The 14,712-nt window shown below is 38.1% G+C and overlaps 1 long non-coding RNA gene across 1 annotated transcript; it reads right to left on the minus strand.

Annotated features, from left to right (window-relative positions):
• Window positions 1-647: 647 nt before the first annotated feature.
• On the minus strand, window positions 648-14,464 carry LOC124971244 (uncharacterized). The gene is made up of 3 exons (XR_007106300.1): window positions 14,317-14,464; window positions 13,631-13,739; window positions 648-798 (listed from the first exon to the last, which is right to left on the minus strand). It is a non-coding gene; the product is annotated as an uncharacterized LOC124971244 (long non-coding RNA).
• Between the last annotated feature and the right edge of the window lie 248 nt (window positions 14,465-14,712).

Genomic DNA, 14,712 nt, shown 5'->3' on the forward strand with positions numbered 1-14,712 from the left:
ATCTTTTTCTCCTTAAAATGATCTTTTCAGATCTTTTGGTCACAGCAGCAGAAAAAAATAAAAACATGTTTAAAACAGCTACTGTCTCTTGTCTCTTTAGATTCCATGGATCTTTCCTTTGGTCCATATAGGTGAGTGGGAATGCCTTGGAGACAGTGAGGATTGTTTACAGGAAAATGGAATGACTGATAGGAATCCTCCGTGTAGTTACTGACATTTATGTCCTACTACTGTGTTCATTAGAGTAAGACCAGATTCTGGAAAATTATTTCTCCAAATATTGTTTCCTGACAGACTCATTAGAATATATAAAAAAACATTTCACTCTTCAAAACCAGAGCACAATTTCCAACTATCAACAGTAAAGGGAATGAATCAAAGATAAGAAAATACATTGGACTTAAGGGGTATGTCACAATATATTATACCGTAAAATTTCTTTTACAAATCTGAAGTGAGGGGTGTACATCATATCAAGAAGGAATGAGGTTAAACATAAAAAGAAATATAACTAATATTTTCCTGTCCATATCAACAATTTCCAAATATATTCCCATGAAAGTATGTATCTGAAACTGATTTGTGCATGTGGACCTACCAAGAGATACTCTACAAAGGAAGGACATTCAATACTGTTAGTGAATCAAGATTCTGAAGGGAAGCTCACTCACTCAGAAAGACCAGGTTTCTGTAGTTCTCCAACATCACATCTCTGTATAATTTCTGCTGAGCCTGGTCCAGGCATCCCCATTCCTCTTGAGAGAAATCAATAGCCACATCCATGAATGTCAATGGTTTCTAAAATAAGAATAAGCATATAAATGACACTTTGACCATATGATCATTCACAGAGGTTTTAACTTAACCCAATGAGTGTTAAGAGAACTGGTTCTGAAAAAGGTGAGGAACCTCAATGATTCAATAAGATACTTTTTAACAAAGCTTGCTTGTCTAATGTATTATGTAACTCTGAGGAAAGAGGAAGACATAAGTCCAAAAGAAGTGTATATCCTATACTTTTGTGAACTAAAATGTAAAATTAAAATAAAAGAATATATTTGTATATTTTGTGTATTTCTCAGATGAGAAAGTTACACTGAGTTAGAGGATTGCTTCCCAAATTGAAATGAGCACAAACATGGATTGGATGTGTTGGTAATGTATAGATGGAGTCACTAGTCCTGGGACAGGATCTGGGTTTCTGAGTATGTAGCAAGCTCTCTATTGATGCCAGTTGCACTGGTCCAAGAATAACAATGAGGTAGAACACTAAAGAAGAGTTCATTCATGAATCTGAATTCAAATATTTTAAGCAGTTTATGCATTCTGCTACAAAAGCAAATATCAACAAGAATCCTTTTATATCATTTCAAATATATACCTATCACTCCAAGAATTTGTCATATCTTAATGCATACACCCAAAGTAATCTATTGACAGTGGTAATAGTTTTTTGTTTTTTGGTAATCTTTGAGGACATATTGTCATACATCCAATTAATGCTTTTCCTGGGTTTTTTGCAAGTTGACCTGGCCTACAATTCATAAAAAGGAACATAAATATCAAAATAAAGTCTGAAATTAAAAGAATTTTCAGAGCAGTTATTGACAGTTATTATAACTGAGGAGAGTAATGCAAACATATTAAGGAGGAAATAAAATCAAATTGATTAAATTTTACATTTTAGTACATATGGGAAAAGAGCAACTTTTTATGCACTAAAACAAGACAACCTTTCATGTAAATGAAAGTAAGAATATTCAGTTGTTTAAAATTATAATTCAACTTGGGATTGATGCTTTGTTTGTTTAAGACACTACTGAGATATAACATTGAAGAAAAGAATAAAAAGTTAGAATTTCTGAGTCTTTTTTTATAGTTTTCACTTATCATCTATGACCTATATTTTAGAATATTAATGTACTGAGAAATAGGCTTCTTTAAGCTGTTTCTTTTACTGAAAGTGTAAGGAGATTTGAATGTGTATGCCTTTGACCTTGAGGTAGAATAAAATGAAAACATACAAAGCTATGGTTTCCTTCAAGCCTCCAATTACAAAGCCAACGTGTAGTAAACAAACATGAGAGTTTTTGTTCTCCAAAGCAAGTCACAAGTAAAGAAAAATAAAAAAAAAATTTCTGTATAAAATATGGTGGTTTACATAGAGCATTTAAAAAAATTCTAAGGAGATACTTAATAAAGTTAAATTTATTATCATTATTGGGAAAAATCTGGCAGATAGATTTTATATAAAGTGTCAATGCACATAAAAGGACAGCATCATGATTTTGATATGAGTGGCCACAAGGAAGCAAAATGAAATTAAAAGTAGAGCATAATCACAATCTTCTTCTGATAAAAGTTTTACTTGATGTTTGATACGTGTTCCATGCTATAGAAGTGCTAAAGGGTAGTTGAATAGACACTTTAATATTCTAGTGAGTGTCTTCATTTCCTGGTTTGCTTTAGTATAATGAACATCTTTCTAATATGAACTATGAGAAAGCAATTCTGATTTAATGGAAGGGATGCCAAAAGATTCAAGATTAATGTCATCCATTATGAGCATGTAAAACTGAGGGAAAGATCACTGAATTGGTCTCAATTTTGCCCCCATGGGAGATGTAAGGGTCAAGTCTACAGACATTGATGGGAAAGATGAAGAAAGATGGACTCTTAGAGCATGGGTTTCCAGGTGGAAACTGTTCCTTGCTCACTATGTCAACTTTTTCTCCCAGTCCTCTCAGGCTGATTGTCTAGGTTAGTATGGTACACATCATGCTTGTCATAGTAAAGGAAGTGATGGGTTGACCCAGTGGCAGTGTTGGAAATCTTCCCATGTCACACTTGGACAGGGCTCCTCCAAGGAAGATGGACAGAGGGAAAGAGGTGCTGGCACCAAGTGAGGGCTTGGCACAGGGTGCTGGGAAGTTCAGAGGAGCTAGAGGCCCAGGTGGCAGGACAAGCCTGGAGAGCAATAAACTCCTATGGCCATGACAGTCTGCAAAGCCCACACAAGGGACAGCAGTCCAAACCTCATCATGCCTGAGTGAGTGGAAGCAGAAAGACAAGGACATGCCTAACCTGTCTCCCACGTAGGACTGACGCAGCCCCATTAAGCACATGGTGGGCAGTTTGGGAGAGTGGTGGACAAAGTAGCCCAGTTTTGTTCAGGACAGCATGACAGACAGAACTCATCTTGTTTCTGAGGTGAGCTGGTTCATCTCCATCCCTCAAAGTCTTCAGACATGCACAAAGCTGCAGAACATCTTGCTGGCTGAGAACTTTGGAAATCTTCCTCTAGTGAGACTAGGCAGTTGTGGTAGGGTAGGGGAGGTGGTTTCCTTGAGAAATCAGCTGAGGAGTGGATGGATAGGGATTTCCAGAGACTCCAGAGCCCATGCCTGGTCTGATAGGAACCATGATTCAATGCTCCAAATTTGGCCTGATTTGCCAAATGAGGAAGTTCCTTCCTGACTCCTCTAGGCAGGGAAGACAAAAAAACAGGCCTTGCCAAGATGCATGTGGATGAAAAGTGACCAAGAAAAGACAGATTTGGGCTCCCTGAATGCAATGGGGAGTGATTCTCTTCTAATTATTCTCTTTCAAAACTTTGTTACCATAGGCAATGAATGGAATCCTCTTTTATTGTGCATTTTGTTAATTCTTAAAGTTGATGGAGCATCCAGATGGAATGTAAAAATAATAAGCATGGTTTACTTCCTTAGCAATCTCTAATGACTCTACAATAGCAAATGCAAATCTATGGTACTAACACATTTAAATGTCAAAAGAAAATATGTTCAACACTACAGGTCATGAATCTATCACATCAATAAAAATGAAGTGTGCAAATTGAGGGGATGCTCCTATAATAAAGGACTACAAATTAACTTCTGTAAAAGAAATAAAGTAGTTTAAGACATGTTACCAAAAAAATAAATAGTAGGAAAGGAAGTTTGCAAATTTAAAATACATGATATTTTGGAAGAAAAATGCAGCCCCAGACCTGGAACACACCTGAAAACCAGCTACATCTGCTTTCTTCTCCTTCCCTAGACTTCTTTCTCAGGAGTGATTACCTACAATTCAAATCTATCTCTTAAAAATCAGACTCTACATGCATCAGAACACATGGACCTTCATAGAACACCTTTTGTAGGCTCAAGACTAGTTTTTTTTTTTAATTGTAAACAAATGGGATACATGTTGTTTCTCTGTTTGTACATGGAGTAAAGGCATACCATTTGTGTAATCATAAATTTACATAGGGTAATGTTGTTTGATTCATTCTGTTATTTTTTCCCTTCCCCCTCAACCCTCCCACCCCTATTTCCCCTCTATACAGTCCTTTCTTCCTCCATTCTTGTCCTCCTCCCCAACCTTAACCCTAACCCTAACACTAACCCCTCCCACAGCCCATTATGTGTCATCAGTCCCTTATCAGTGAGACCATTCATTCTTTCACTTTTTGAGATTGGCTTATCTCACTTAGCATGATATTCTCCAATTTCATCCATTTGCCTGCAAATGCCATCATTTTATCTTTCTTTATGACTGAGTAATATTCCATTGTGTGTATGTATATATATACCACAGTTTCTTTTTCCATTCATCAATTGAAGGACATCTAGGTTGGTTCCACAATCTGGCTATTGTGAATTGAGCAACTATAAACATTGATGTGTCTGTATCTCTGTAGTATGCTGATTTTAAGTCCTTTGGGTATAGGCCAAGGAGTGGGATACCTGGGTCAAATGGTGGTTCCATTCCAAGTTTTCTAAGGAATCTCCACACTGCTTTCCAGAGTGGCTGCACTAATTTGCAACCCCACCAGCATTGTATGAGTGTACCTTTTCCCCACATCCTTACCAACACCTACTGTTGCTTGTGTTCTTGATAATCACCATTCTAATTGGGGTGATATGGAATCTTAGGGTAGTTTTGATTTGCATTTCTCTTATTACTAGAGATGTTGAACATTTTTTTCATATATCTGTTGATTGCTGGTAGATCTTCTTCTGTGAAGTGTCTGTTCATTTCCTTAGTCCATTTGTTATTTGTATTCTTCGTGTAGAATTTTTGAGTTCTTTATATATTCTGGAAATTAGTGTTCTATCTGAAGTATGAGTGGCAAAGATTTTCTCCCACTCTGTAGGCTCTCTCTTCACATTACTGATAGTTTCCTTTGCTGAGAGAAAGCTATTTAGTTTGAACCTATCCCAGTTGTTGATTCTTGCTTTTATTTCTTGTGCTATGGGAGTCCTGTTGAGGAAGTCTGATCCTAAGATGACATGTTGAATATTTGGACCTACTTTTTCTTCTATAAGATGAAGGTTCTCTGGTCTGATTCCAAGGTCCTTGATCCATTTAGAGTTGAGTTTTGTGCAGGGTGAGAGATAGGGGTTTAATTTCATTCTGTTGCATATGGATTTCCAGTTTTCCCAGCACCATTTGTTGAAGGGGCTATCTTTTCTCCATTGCATATTTTTGGCCCCTTTGTCTAGTATGAGAAAATTGTATTTGGGTTTGTGTCCATGTCCTCTATTCTGTACCATTGATCTACCTGTCTATTTTGGTACCAATACCATGCCATTTTTGTTACAATTGCTTTGTAGTAGAGTTGAAGATCTGGTATTGCAATACCCCCTGCTTCGTCCTTTCTGCTAAGGGTTGCTTTAGCTATTCTGGGTTTCTTATTCTTCCAGATGAATTTCATAATTGCTTGCTCTATTTCTGTAAGGTACATCATTGGGATTTTAATTGAAATTGCATTGAATCTCTATAGCACTTTTGGTAGTTTGGCCATTTTGACAATATTAATTCTGCCTACCCAAGTTTGCTGATGACATGATTATATATTTAGAGGAACCCAGAAATTCCACCAGAAAACTTTTAGAACTCATAAGTGAATTCAGTAAAGTAGTAGGTTACAAGATCAATGCTCATAAATCCAATGCATTTTTATACATAAGTGATAAATCTTCAGAAAGAGAAGTTAGAAAAACTACCCCATTCACAATAGCCTTGAAAAAAATAAAATACTTGGTAATCAATGTAACAAAAGAGGTGAAAGATCTCTACAATGAGAAGTACAGAACACTAAAGTAAGAAATTAAAGAAAATCTTATAAGATGGAAAGATCTCCCATGTTCTTGGATAGGCAGTGTTAATGTTGTCAAGACTAGTTTTAGCTGGAAGTCATGGAGCTCAGGTCTTCCCTGTACCCAATTGTATTGATAGAGTTTGAATGAGAAACTGCCCACCCTGATGGGTTCAAGTTCAGTGGGTTTTGCTTATGTTCCTTTGTACTAGGTATTGAACCCAGGGAAAATTGACTGATTTCCCATTGATACCTCTCCTTATTTTTTTGTTTTTTATTCTGAGACTGGGTCTCACTAAATTGTGAAAGCTAAGATCAAACTTTAATTGTCCTGCATTAGTCTCCTGAGTAGCTGGGATTGCAGTGTGCATGACCATGCCTGCCCAAACTCAATGCTTATGTGTACAAGAGGAAAAATATATGTAGGTTGCTTACAATATATTCCTCAAGAGGAAAAGCAAGCATCAACATTTTTCAGAAAATATATATGTAATTTTGTTACATATAGGCTGCAACTGTTTCCTGCCACTCTGACACTTGACACGGTCTGTTGGAATAAAGGACTCAACACTTGACACCATTCTGTTTATCATCCTCCCTCTTGGACACCATAGGTGTGGCATGTCTCCATGTGTACTTGCTTTTTAATATTAATATTCAATATATTATTTAGAAACTTATTGGGAAGGTTTTACTGTATTGGGACACAAAATAGTGCACAATAAAAAATTGGCAGTAGTACATAGATAAAATATATGAAAATAAACAATTGTAGCTGTGCTCAAGTTAAAAGGAGGCTGTGATTGCTTTAGTATAATAATAGATGGATAAAGAGGCATTCCTCTGAGCTTGGATGTGCTGTTTAGCCTTTGTTGCTTTCTTAGTTTCAATACTTGATTCTAGAAATATTTTACATAATAAAAACATTTAAGTTAGTCATAAATATAATTTGTGCTTTTCCTGAGTTTAGTGTAATTCTTTAAGAATCAGAATGAGATTGTAGTCTGCTACTATATGAAATTAGAATAGACTAAATATTAACTATAAGTTGATTTCTCTGCCCTTTAATAATAGTAAAAGTTTCTCACTGTTAAACACTGGAGTTCATGGTGGGGGTAGTTTCTTAGAAAATCTAGTGATGTGTTTGTTCTGAAGTTTGAAGGCTGGCAGATCATGGTGCCCTCAGTTTAGCTGGGAGAAGAGGTTGTTTTAATCTAGCTGGGAGATGAGGTTGTTTTAATCTAGCTGGGAGATGAGGTTGTTTTGGTCTAGGCTGTCATACAGAGAGAATGTGTACTTTGAGAAGAAGCATACATTACACTTTTGAAGGTTTTTCTTATTTTAAACTAACCATAAAATTATATGATCATCAGTAAAGAAAAATATCTATAAAAAGGCTGGCAGAAAAAATAAAGACAGATTCAGCCTCCAAATGTCTGGTGTCTCTGTGTGCTGCTTCTCCACCTTGCTGAAGCCTCCCATCCACCTAGGACCCCCAATGGTTAGGGCTGAAACCTGGCATATCTCCAGAGTAATAATTACTTAGTAGACAATGAATCTTATGTGAGCAATCCAGAATTTGCAAAGCACTATGATATATATGATTGTTCTAGTCACCTATTTTGCTGCTGTGACTAAAGAGCTGAGCATAAAATTGTAGAGGAAGAACAGTTTATTTAAGGGCTGATGGTTTCAGAGGTCTTAGTTCATAGAAGGCTGGCTCCACTCCTCAGGGATTGAGGTGAGCCTGAACATCACAGTGGAAGAGTGTGGCAGAGGGAAACAGCTCACAGTGCAATCAGAAAGCAAAAAAAGAGTCTCCACTCTTCAGATAAAAATACATACCCCAAAGTCATGCCCCAATTCCAATCTCCTCCAGCCACACCCTACTACCCCTTTAGTTACTGCAGTTAATTCCAATCAGGGCATTAAATACCTGAGGGAGTTAGGACTCTCACAACCCAATCACTTCTTCTCTTAACCCTCTTGCATTTTCTCAAAAATGGGCTTTTGGGGGTCACCTTACATACAAAATATAACAAAAATTTAGCATTAAACTGCAATATACAGAGAATAGGATATATGATTGACAGTCACAATACCTTAGGAGAGAAAATCTGGTGTGGTAAAGCCATAATTCACCAACTTATCTGACACACAAACTTGAGGAAATGTATTGATTTTTATGCAGTCACAATGGAGGAAAATTTTGTTTTCTTTTTATTTTTCTGATAGATTTTACAAAGTTCAGCTCTGGAATTTGATTTAAAATCACCTCCCACACTGGAAAAGATGTGATAAACTTACTATCAGCATTCAGGGAAAAGAAAATAGTGAAGAAAAATTTTGATTAATGTAAAGTAAGGACAATAATTTTTCTGAAATCCAACTCTATCCTTCTTCTTTGAATATATTTAGTGTTTGAAGCTCTACTAGTAAAATTATTTTGCAATTATTAAAAATGAAACTTGAAATAAGTGAACAAATCTTGAATTACAAACCAAGAAATGAACATACTAATTGTTAGGCCTACTCTTCAAGTCCACACATTGTGTCAACTGTGGTATTCTCCAATACGTCTTTTTACTTACTGAAGGACATTGTGTATTCTGAAACACATGAACATGTATGAGTTTTCCTTAGAGTTTGTTCTAATTTTCCTTCTTTTACATATCAGAGGGAAAAATAAATTCTGTATTTTCCCTTTAATACCAGTGTCCAATTTATAGGTTACCAAAAATCTCCATAAAAAGGAAGAAGTGGAAAAAAATCTTTATATATTCATTTCCCAAAAGTTTTCCTATGTAGATCAAAGGGATAATAGGAAATGCTCCTAAGCCACAGACAACCAGCTTATCTCCTGATAATCATCTCCCCAGTCCTCTGACTGTCATCTAAGAAGAGATGACCAGACACCAATAAGGCTCTACAAAAGCCAAGAGAAATCACCCCTGTGGGCATCAAGTTTAATGCCCTGGCAGCTGTGATATTTATTACTTGGAAAAAAGGATGACAGTGGGTGAGGAAACTACTTTATGTCCTTTCAGTATTAGTTAACTTTTCATCTATGTGACCAAAAATACCTGACAAAAATAATTTAAAACAGAATTTATTCATTTTGAATTGCAATTTCAAAGAATTCAGTTCATGCTAGGCTGTCTCCAAGGCATCAACATCATGGAAGAAAGACATGGAGAAAATCTGCTGAGCTCATGGAGTCTAAGAAGCAGAGAGAGGCAGGAAGAGGTTGGGGAGAAGATAAACCTGTGCAGTGCACCTGCCAGTGACCCATTTCCTCTAAGTAATGTTCCAGCTCCCAGGACGACAGGGAGATACTGACACACTCATCCACTGAAGAGGCAGAACCTTTTTGATTCTATATTAGCCTAAAAGTCCCATCTCTGAGTCTTGCTGCACTGCTGACTAGGCTACCAACACATTATTTGGGGGACAGTCCAGTTTCAAATAAGAACAGTTTCCAAATACACTTGTATAAGATGACTGTGCCTACAGAAGACAGAAGGAAGAAAGGTACAAAATCTTTTGCCAGCAGAGTCAGGAAATTATTATCTGCTAAACTCCCATGTGGAGTATTAATCACCTGAATATAAATATTTTTTAAACTACCATTCATTACTTGGAGATAAATGGGAATATGCTGTGTCGGATTCAGTGTTGCATGGGAAAAATACTTGATAATCCTGTGAATTGGAGAGGGAAAACAGACAATTGGAAATGTGGTGAGGGAACTCAAAATGTGAGAATTTATCACACCCATGAGCAGCTAGAATGAGGAAAGAGTAACTTAGATTTGAGACCCTTCTTATACTGTGAAAGACTCAGAAGGGGTGATGCCTGAGGAGAAAGAACAAACTGAGGTCCTATGGGAAAACACATCCTCCCACACAAAAAACACATGTCTATCCGGAGTCTTGCCTCATGACCATTTTAGTCACTCTACACAAACTGTGGAGATACAGAGATGCATAGTGATGGATGGCATTATGAGGAAACTGCAGTTTAGGATCACAATTTATTCAGAGTTCACACTGAAAAATTTGCGTGGCCAAGGTGTTGCTATTTCTGACAGTAAGGAATCACCTGTCCATCATGATGACCAAATGTTTACAATCTGGACAACTATGGCTTATCTTTGGCATTTACTACATTAACAGGATTCAATTTGGTCACATAGTCTAAGGTGCAGAAAAACCTTTATTCTTATTTTTGCTCAAAAGAAACACCAAAAATATCAGAGCTTAAAGTAACAGAAGCTTATTCTTTTACACAAATGTATGTTTTCAGTGTCATAGACCAATGTCAAAGGGTTAGCAGACCCACACTGCCTTCAGAGAGTCAGGGGAGAATCATTCAACCTTCTGGTTGCTACTGGCACTCCTTGACTTATGTTCATAAATCCTTCTCTTCCCTTTGTGTTGATGTAGCCATGAAAACTTGAAGATACATAATCTACCCTTACAAAAATCATAGTAGTACCACAACATGTTACAACCCTTAAACTGCACAGGGTCTGGGCACCATCAAACCAGAGATGGAAGATCCTGCAATAAGCTTATCCAAGAAATTTTGAATTCTAAAGAAAAAAAAGTCATTATCCTTTCCTGACACCAATGTGTATTATTAAAGTATAAATTTGCAATAATATAGACCAAGCAATCATGAAATGAAGAAATCCATAAGTGAATCCATAGGTATATAAAAACTATTTGTATTTTAAATAGAAATAGAAGGGACTATGTAAATCCAATGACACTGAGACTAACATTAAATGTGGAGGCATGATACAACCAAATCTAAAGAAAGATGTTTGTGCTTGGGGCACAGTTCACTGAAAGTGTGCATACAGAATGTGCAAGGCACTGGGCTTAAACTTCAGCACAAAAATAAAAGGCTTATGCTCAGAGTAGAGGGAGATAACATTGGAAATATAACACCATATGGTGCTGCTGACCATTCCTCCTCCAGGAACACATAGTATAATCATATTGTTTCAAGTCCTTCTTGGCAAATAATAAATGAGTCAATAGACTTATGTACATTGGACCACAGAGAAAATATCTGCCATCATATGTGGAAGAAAACCTAGGGTCAAATTGGGCATCAGATGACAATTGGGCCACTCTCTATCCTCTCCTGCATCAATGAGTTCAAAGGGAAAATACATGGCTCACTTTCAGCCTTAGTGGGTGGCACTTACTGAGCTGCCTCTCCAAGCTCTAATCTACAGCAACTGCAGCCCTGCCAATTCCCCCAGGAAGAAGGTTTTCTATTCACTGGATAGCTCATCTCTAACATCTTTCATTCTGTGGACTACATGCTGAACTCCCAAGCTCTGGGGTCAAAGTTCACTGAGCATGTTCAAATCTCCAAAGATCCAAATAAGGGGTTTTGAAAATGGAAAATAAAAGAGGTTAAGACAGTGATCTGTGCCTTACTTTGACCAACAAACCATGAACAGATGCTCCGTGCCACTGCCCATAATATCAAGATAGACTAGATCATTCCATACAGTATATGTTCTGCCTCCGTGTTGGAAACAGCTACGCTAAGGTGGAGTTCTCTCACATTGGGTGCCTGGGTGACCACAATAAGTAGAGCCTCCTCCCAACACACACTGAATAATTAGTGTGACCAAGAAATCGACCTTGGTTTAACTAAGTCATTGGGGGTATTTTCTAAAGAAACTTGGATGTATCCTGATTTCTGAATTGTTGCCAAATGCTGCTATTTTCTTTTTCCTCTGCAAATTTCAACAATTCTTTATCTTTGTTTTTCCCTTCTCAGCTTTAGTATTGAAACTTTGACCCTTTATCAGAAAAAAAAAAGAAGCAACTAGTATATACAATATCAAACCACAAAAAATGCAGATTTTCTATGAATATTCAAGTATATCCATGGAGTTCATCAACAGGGATCAGGGAAGAGGAGTTATATGTCAAAGGTGTGAGTTTTTCCTTAGAAGAAATTTGACAGAATATTCTGCCATCTACTATTGCTGATACCAGAGTTTCTATCTAGCTTGATTCATGCATTTAATAGGGGGAAATACAATATGCCATTGATAGCCTGAGTGATAGTTCACTTCCTGATTACTGTTCTTCCACTACTCACCCCAGGAATACCTCCAGGTCTAACAATTACTCCTAGAATTTATACAGGAACTGACTGTTTAACTAATACTTTTCCTTCAAAAGACTACAACCTTAAACTCCAATCTCTGGAGTAAATGTGACTGAACATGTTCAAATCTCCAGAGATTACAATCAAATCAATTGGCTTTGCCTTGCAAGCACATATGTGGATGAAAATCCCCAACAGCAGTTGCAGAAGAAAAGGTTGAATATCACAGATTCCTGTTTATTTACAGCATACAGTGGCATCTTGGAAGCCTGGGATCTAACAAACTTGCATCAGGGATTAAAGATAACAGGGAAACAGATTTCCTGCAGCTTGAACAGAGCTGTAGGAATGGATATTATAAAACACATGAAAAATAAAACAAGCTCTAGGTTATAAGGAAATGGATAAAAGAAAACCTTTGTACAGCTGTTGATGAGAGTATAAATTTGGTTGCATTTTTTTCAAAAATAGTTTGCAAAATCATTTTAAAAACAACTGAATCAGAAATATGTGATTCAGTTATAATTCTGAGTATACATCTAAAAGTCTTGGAATCATTCTGTCAAAGAAGTAGCTGAACTCCATTTTCATTGCATCACTAGTCATGGTAGCAAAAATTAAAAAGAAAAAAAAAGTCTTTTAGAAAAAATTTTTTCCTTGATACAGAGGAATAACCCCAAGGACATTTAACCACTGAGCCACATCCCCAGCACATTTTTCTGTTTCATTTGGAGACAGGGTCTTGCTGAGTTGCTCAGTGCCTGGTTAAGTTGCTGCAGCTGGCTTTAAATTTTGATCCTCCTGCCTCAGCCTCCTGGGCCACTGGAATAATATTTAGAATCACTTAATGTCAAGAGATTTCTCCAGGTTCTAGGGCATCCAGCTACTCTCTTGAGAGACTCCACCCAACAATTCAAACTGCTCTCCAAGAGGACAAGACTCAGAGGGTGAAATTCACTACATACCCCATGGAATTATGGACACAGCAGATGTGGGCATCTTATATTGGTCATTTCTGAAGGACAGGACTAGGAAGACTTGACAGGTTGAGATAACAAGGATCACACAGTCAATTCTTCACTGGTGAATCTTAACACAAAATATTGTGATAATGTGTCTGTGCCTTCAAAGACAGAGGGATGAGAGGCACGCACAGTTTGTCCAAATACTCAAGTGATACTTCCCTGTTTCCTTCTCACATAAATTGTTCACAAACATGAAACAAAAATTTCAACATGTGCCATTCAGTATTTCAAGAAGTAGCAATATATTTTGTCAAATTGAAATACAGCCTGGGAAACAAATTGATAATGTTGAGAGGGAAAATTGGCATTGGGAATGTGAAGTGTAGCTGAAAATTTAGAAAATTTTCCTGTATATACTCACGAATACACCATAGTATTTTCACAATCATGAACATCTACAAGAAATTGGACCTCATTAGAGATATATTCCATGCTTCAATAATCATACCAAAATGAATTTTCATGTGCAACTGAAAAGAACCAATCAAAAAAGAAAATTTAGTAATTCATGCATAGACCAAGGAATAGCAGGGATGGAGCCCATGGTTCTGGATTTGAGATGCTGCTTCCTGAATATTCAGCTAGTTCAGCAGGAAGGAAGAACCCAGGCCTCTAGAGACCACAGCTCCTTTCATGCAGGAACACCGTGGAGTCGGGGTCCTCCTTTCACCATCCTCTCAGTCTACAGCACACAGCCTGCGAAGATGCTGGGCTGCCAGCACAGGGACACCCTCGTCCTCCTCCAATAATACTCCGCAAGTTCTGCTCTCAACCCCAGGAACTCTGGGCTGCCAGCACCCTGATGTCCTCATGGGGCCTCAGGCAGAGGATGAGAACACCGTGCACTCATGTGACAAGATGCACAGGGTCCAGCTACCGGACTCACTAGATGTAGACTTGGGAACTGAGGGCTGAGCCCCACAGAGGAAGAAGATGGCGGCAGACTGAGAGGACCAGGAGCAGCCCCGCCGCCATTTCCACTCCCGCCACCACCTGTCCCAAGGGCTTGGGCTTCGCCCCGTCTCCAGCTGCCTGAAGCACACTCACCATTTCCTGCTCTTCACTCTGTCCCTTGTTCTCCCTCAGAGTCTCTCCTTCCCTGTGTCGCACAGAAACCTGGGGCTCCTGAGCACAGGAGGAAAAGCCAGAAGTGGATCCGGAGAATGGCGGCTCCGAGACCAAGGCCAGCGCTAGGTTTCAGAAGCCCGCCCTCCTCGCTGGCTGCATGCGGATTGGGCAGTTCTCACCCCGGTGCCTCTGATTGGACAGGTGCTCAGGTCCCGCCCCCTGACTCTGAGCCTAGTGAACCACCTCTGAGTGACAGTCCAATGTGTCCAATCCAGGAATTAATGAGAACAGATCACAGACTTTGGGCTGTTGCTTTTGGTTTTTGCGATACTAGGGACTCAACCCAAGGGCACTTTACACTGAAGCAAATTCCCA

This window comes from Sciurus carolinensis, chromosome 19, assembly GCF_902686445.1.
Source record: "Sciurus carolinensis chromosome 19, mSciCar1.2, whole genome shotgun sequence".
NCBI classification, from domain to species: domain Eukaryota; kingdom Metazoa; phylum Chordata; class Mammalia; order Rodentia; family Sciuridae; genus Sciurus; species Sciurus carolinensis.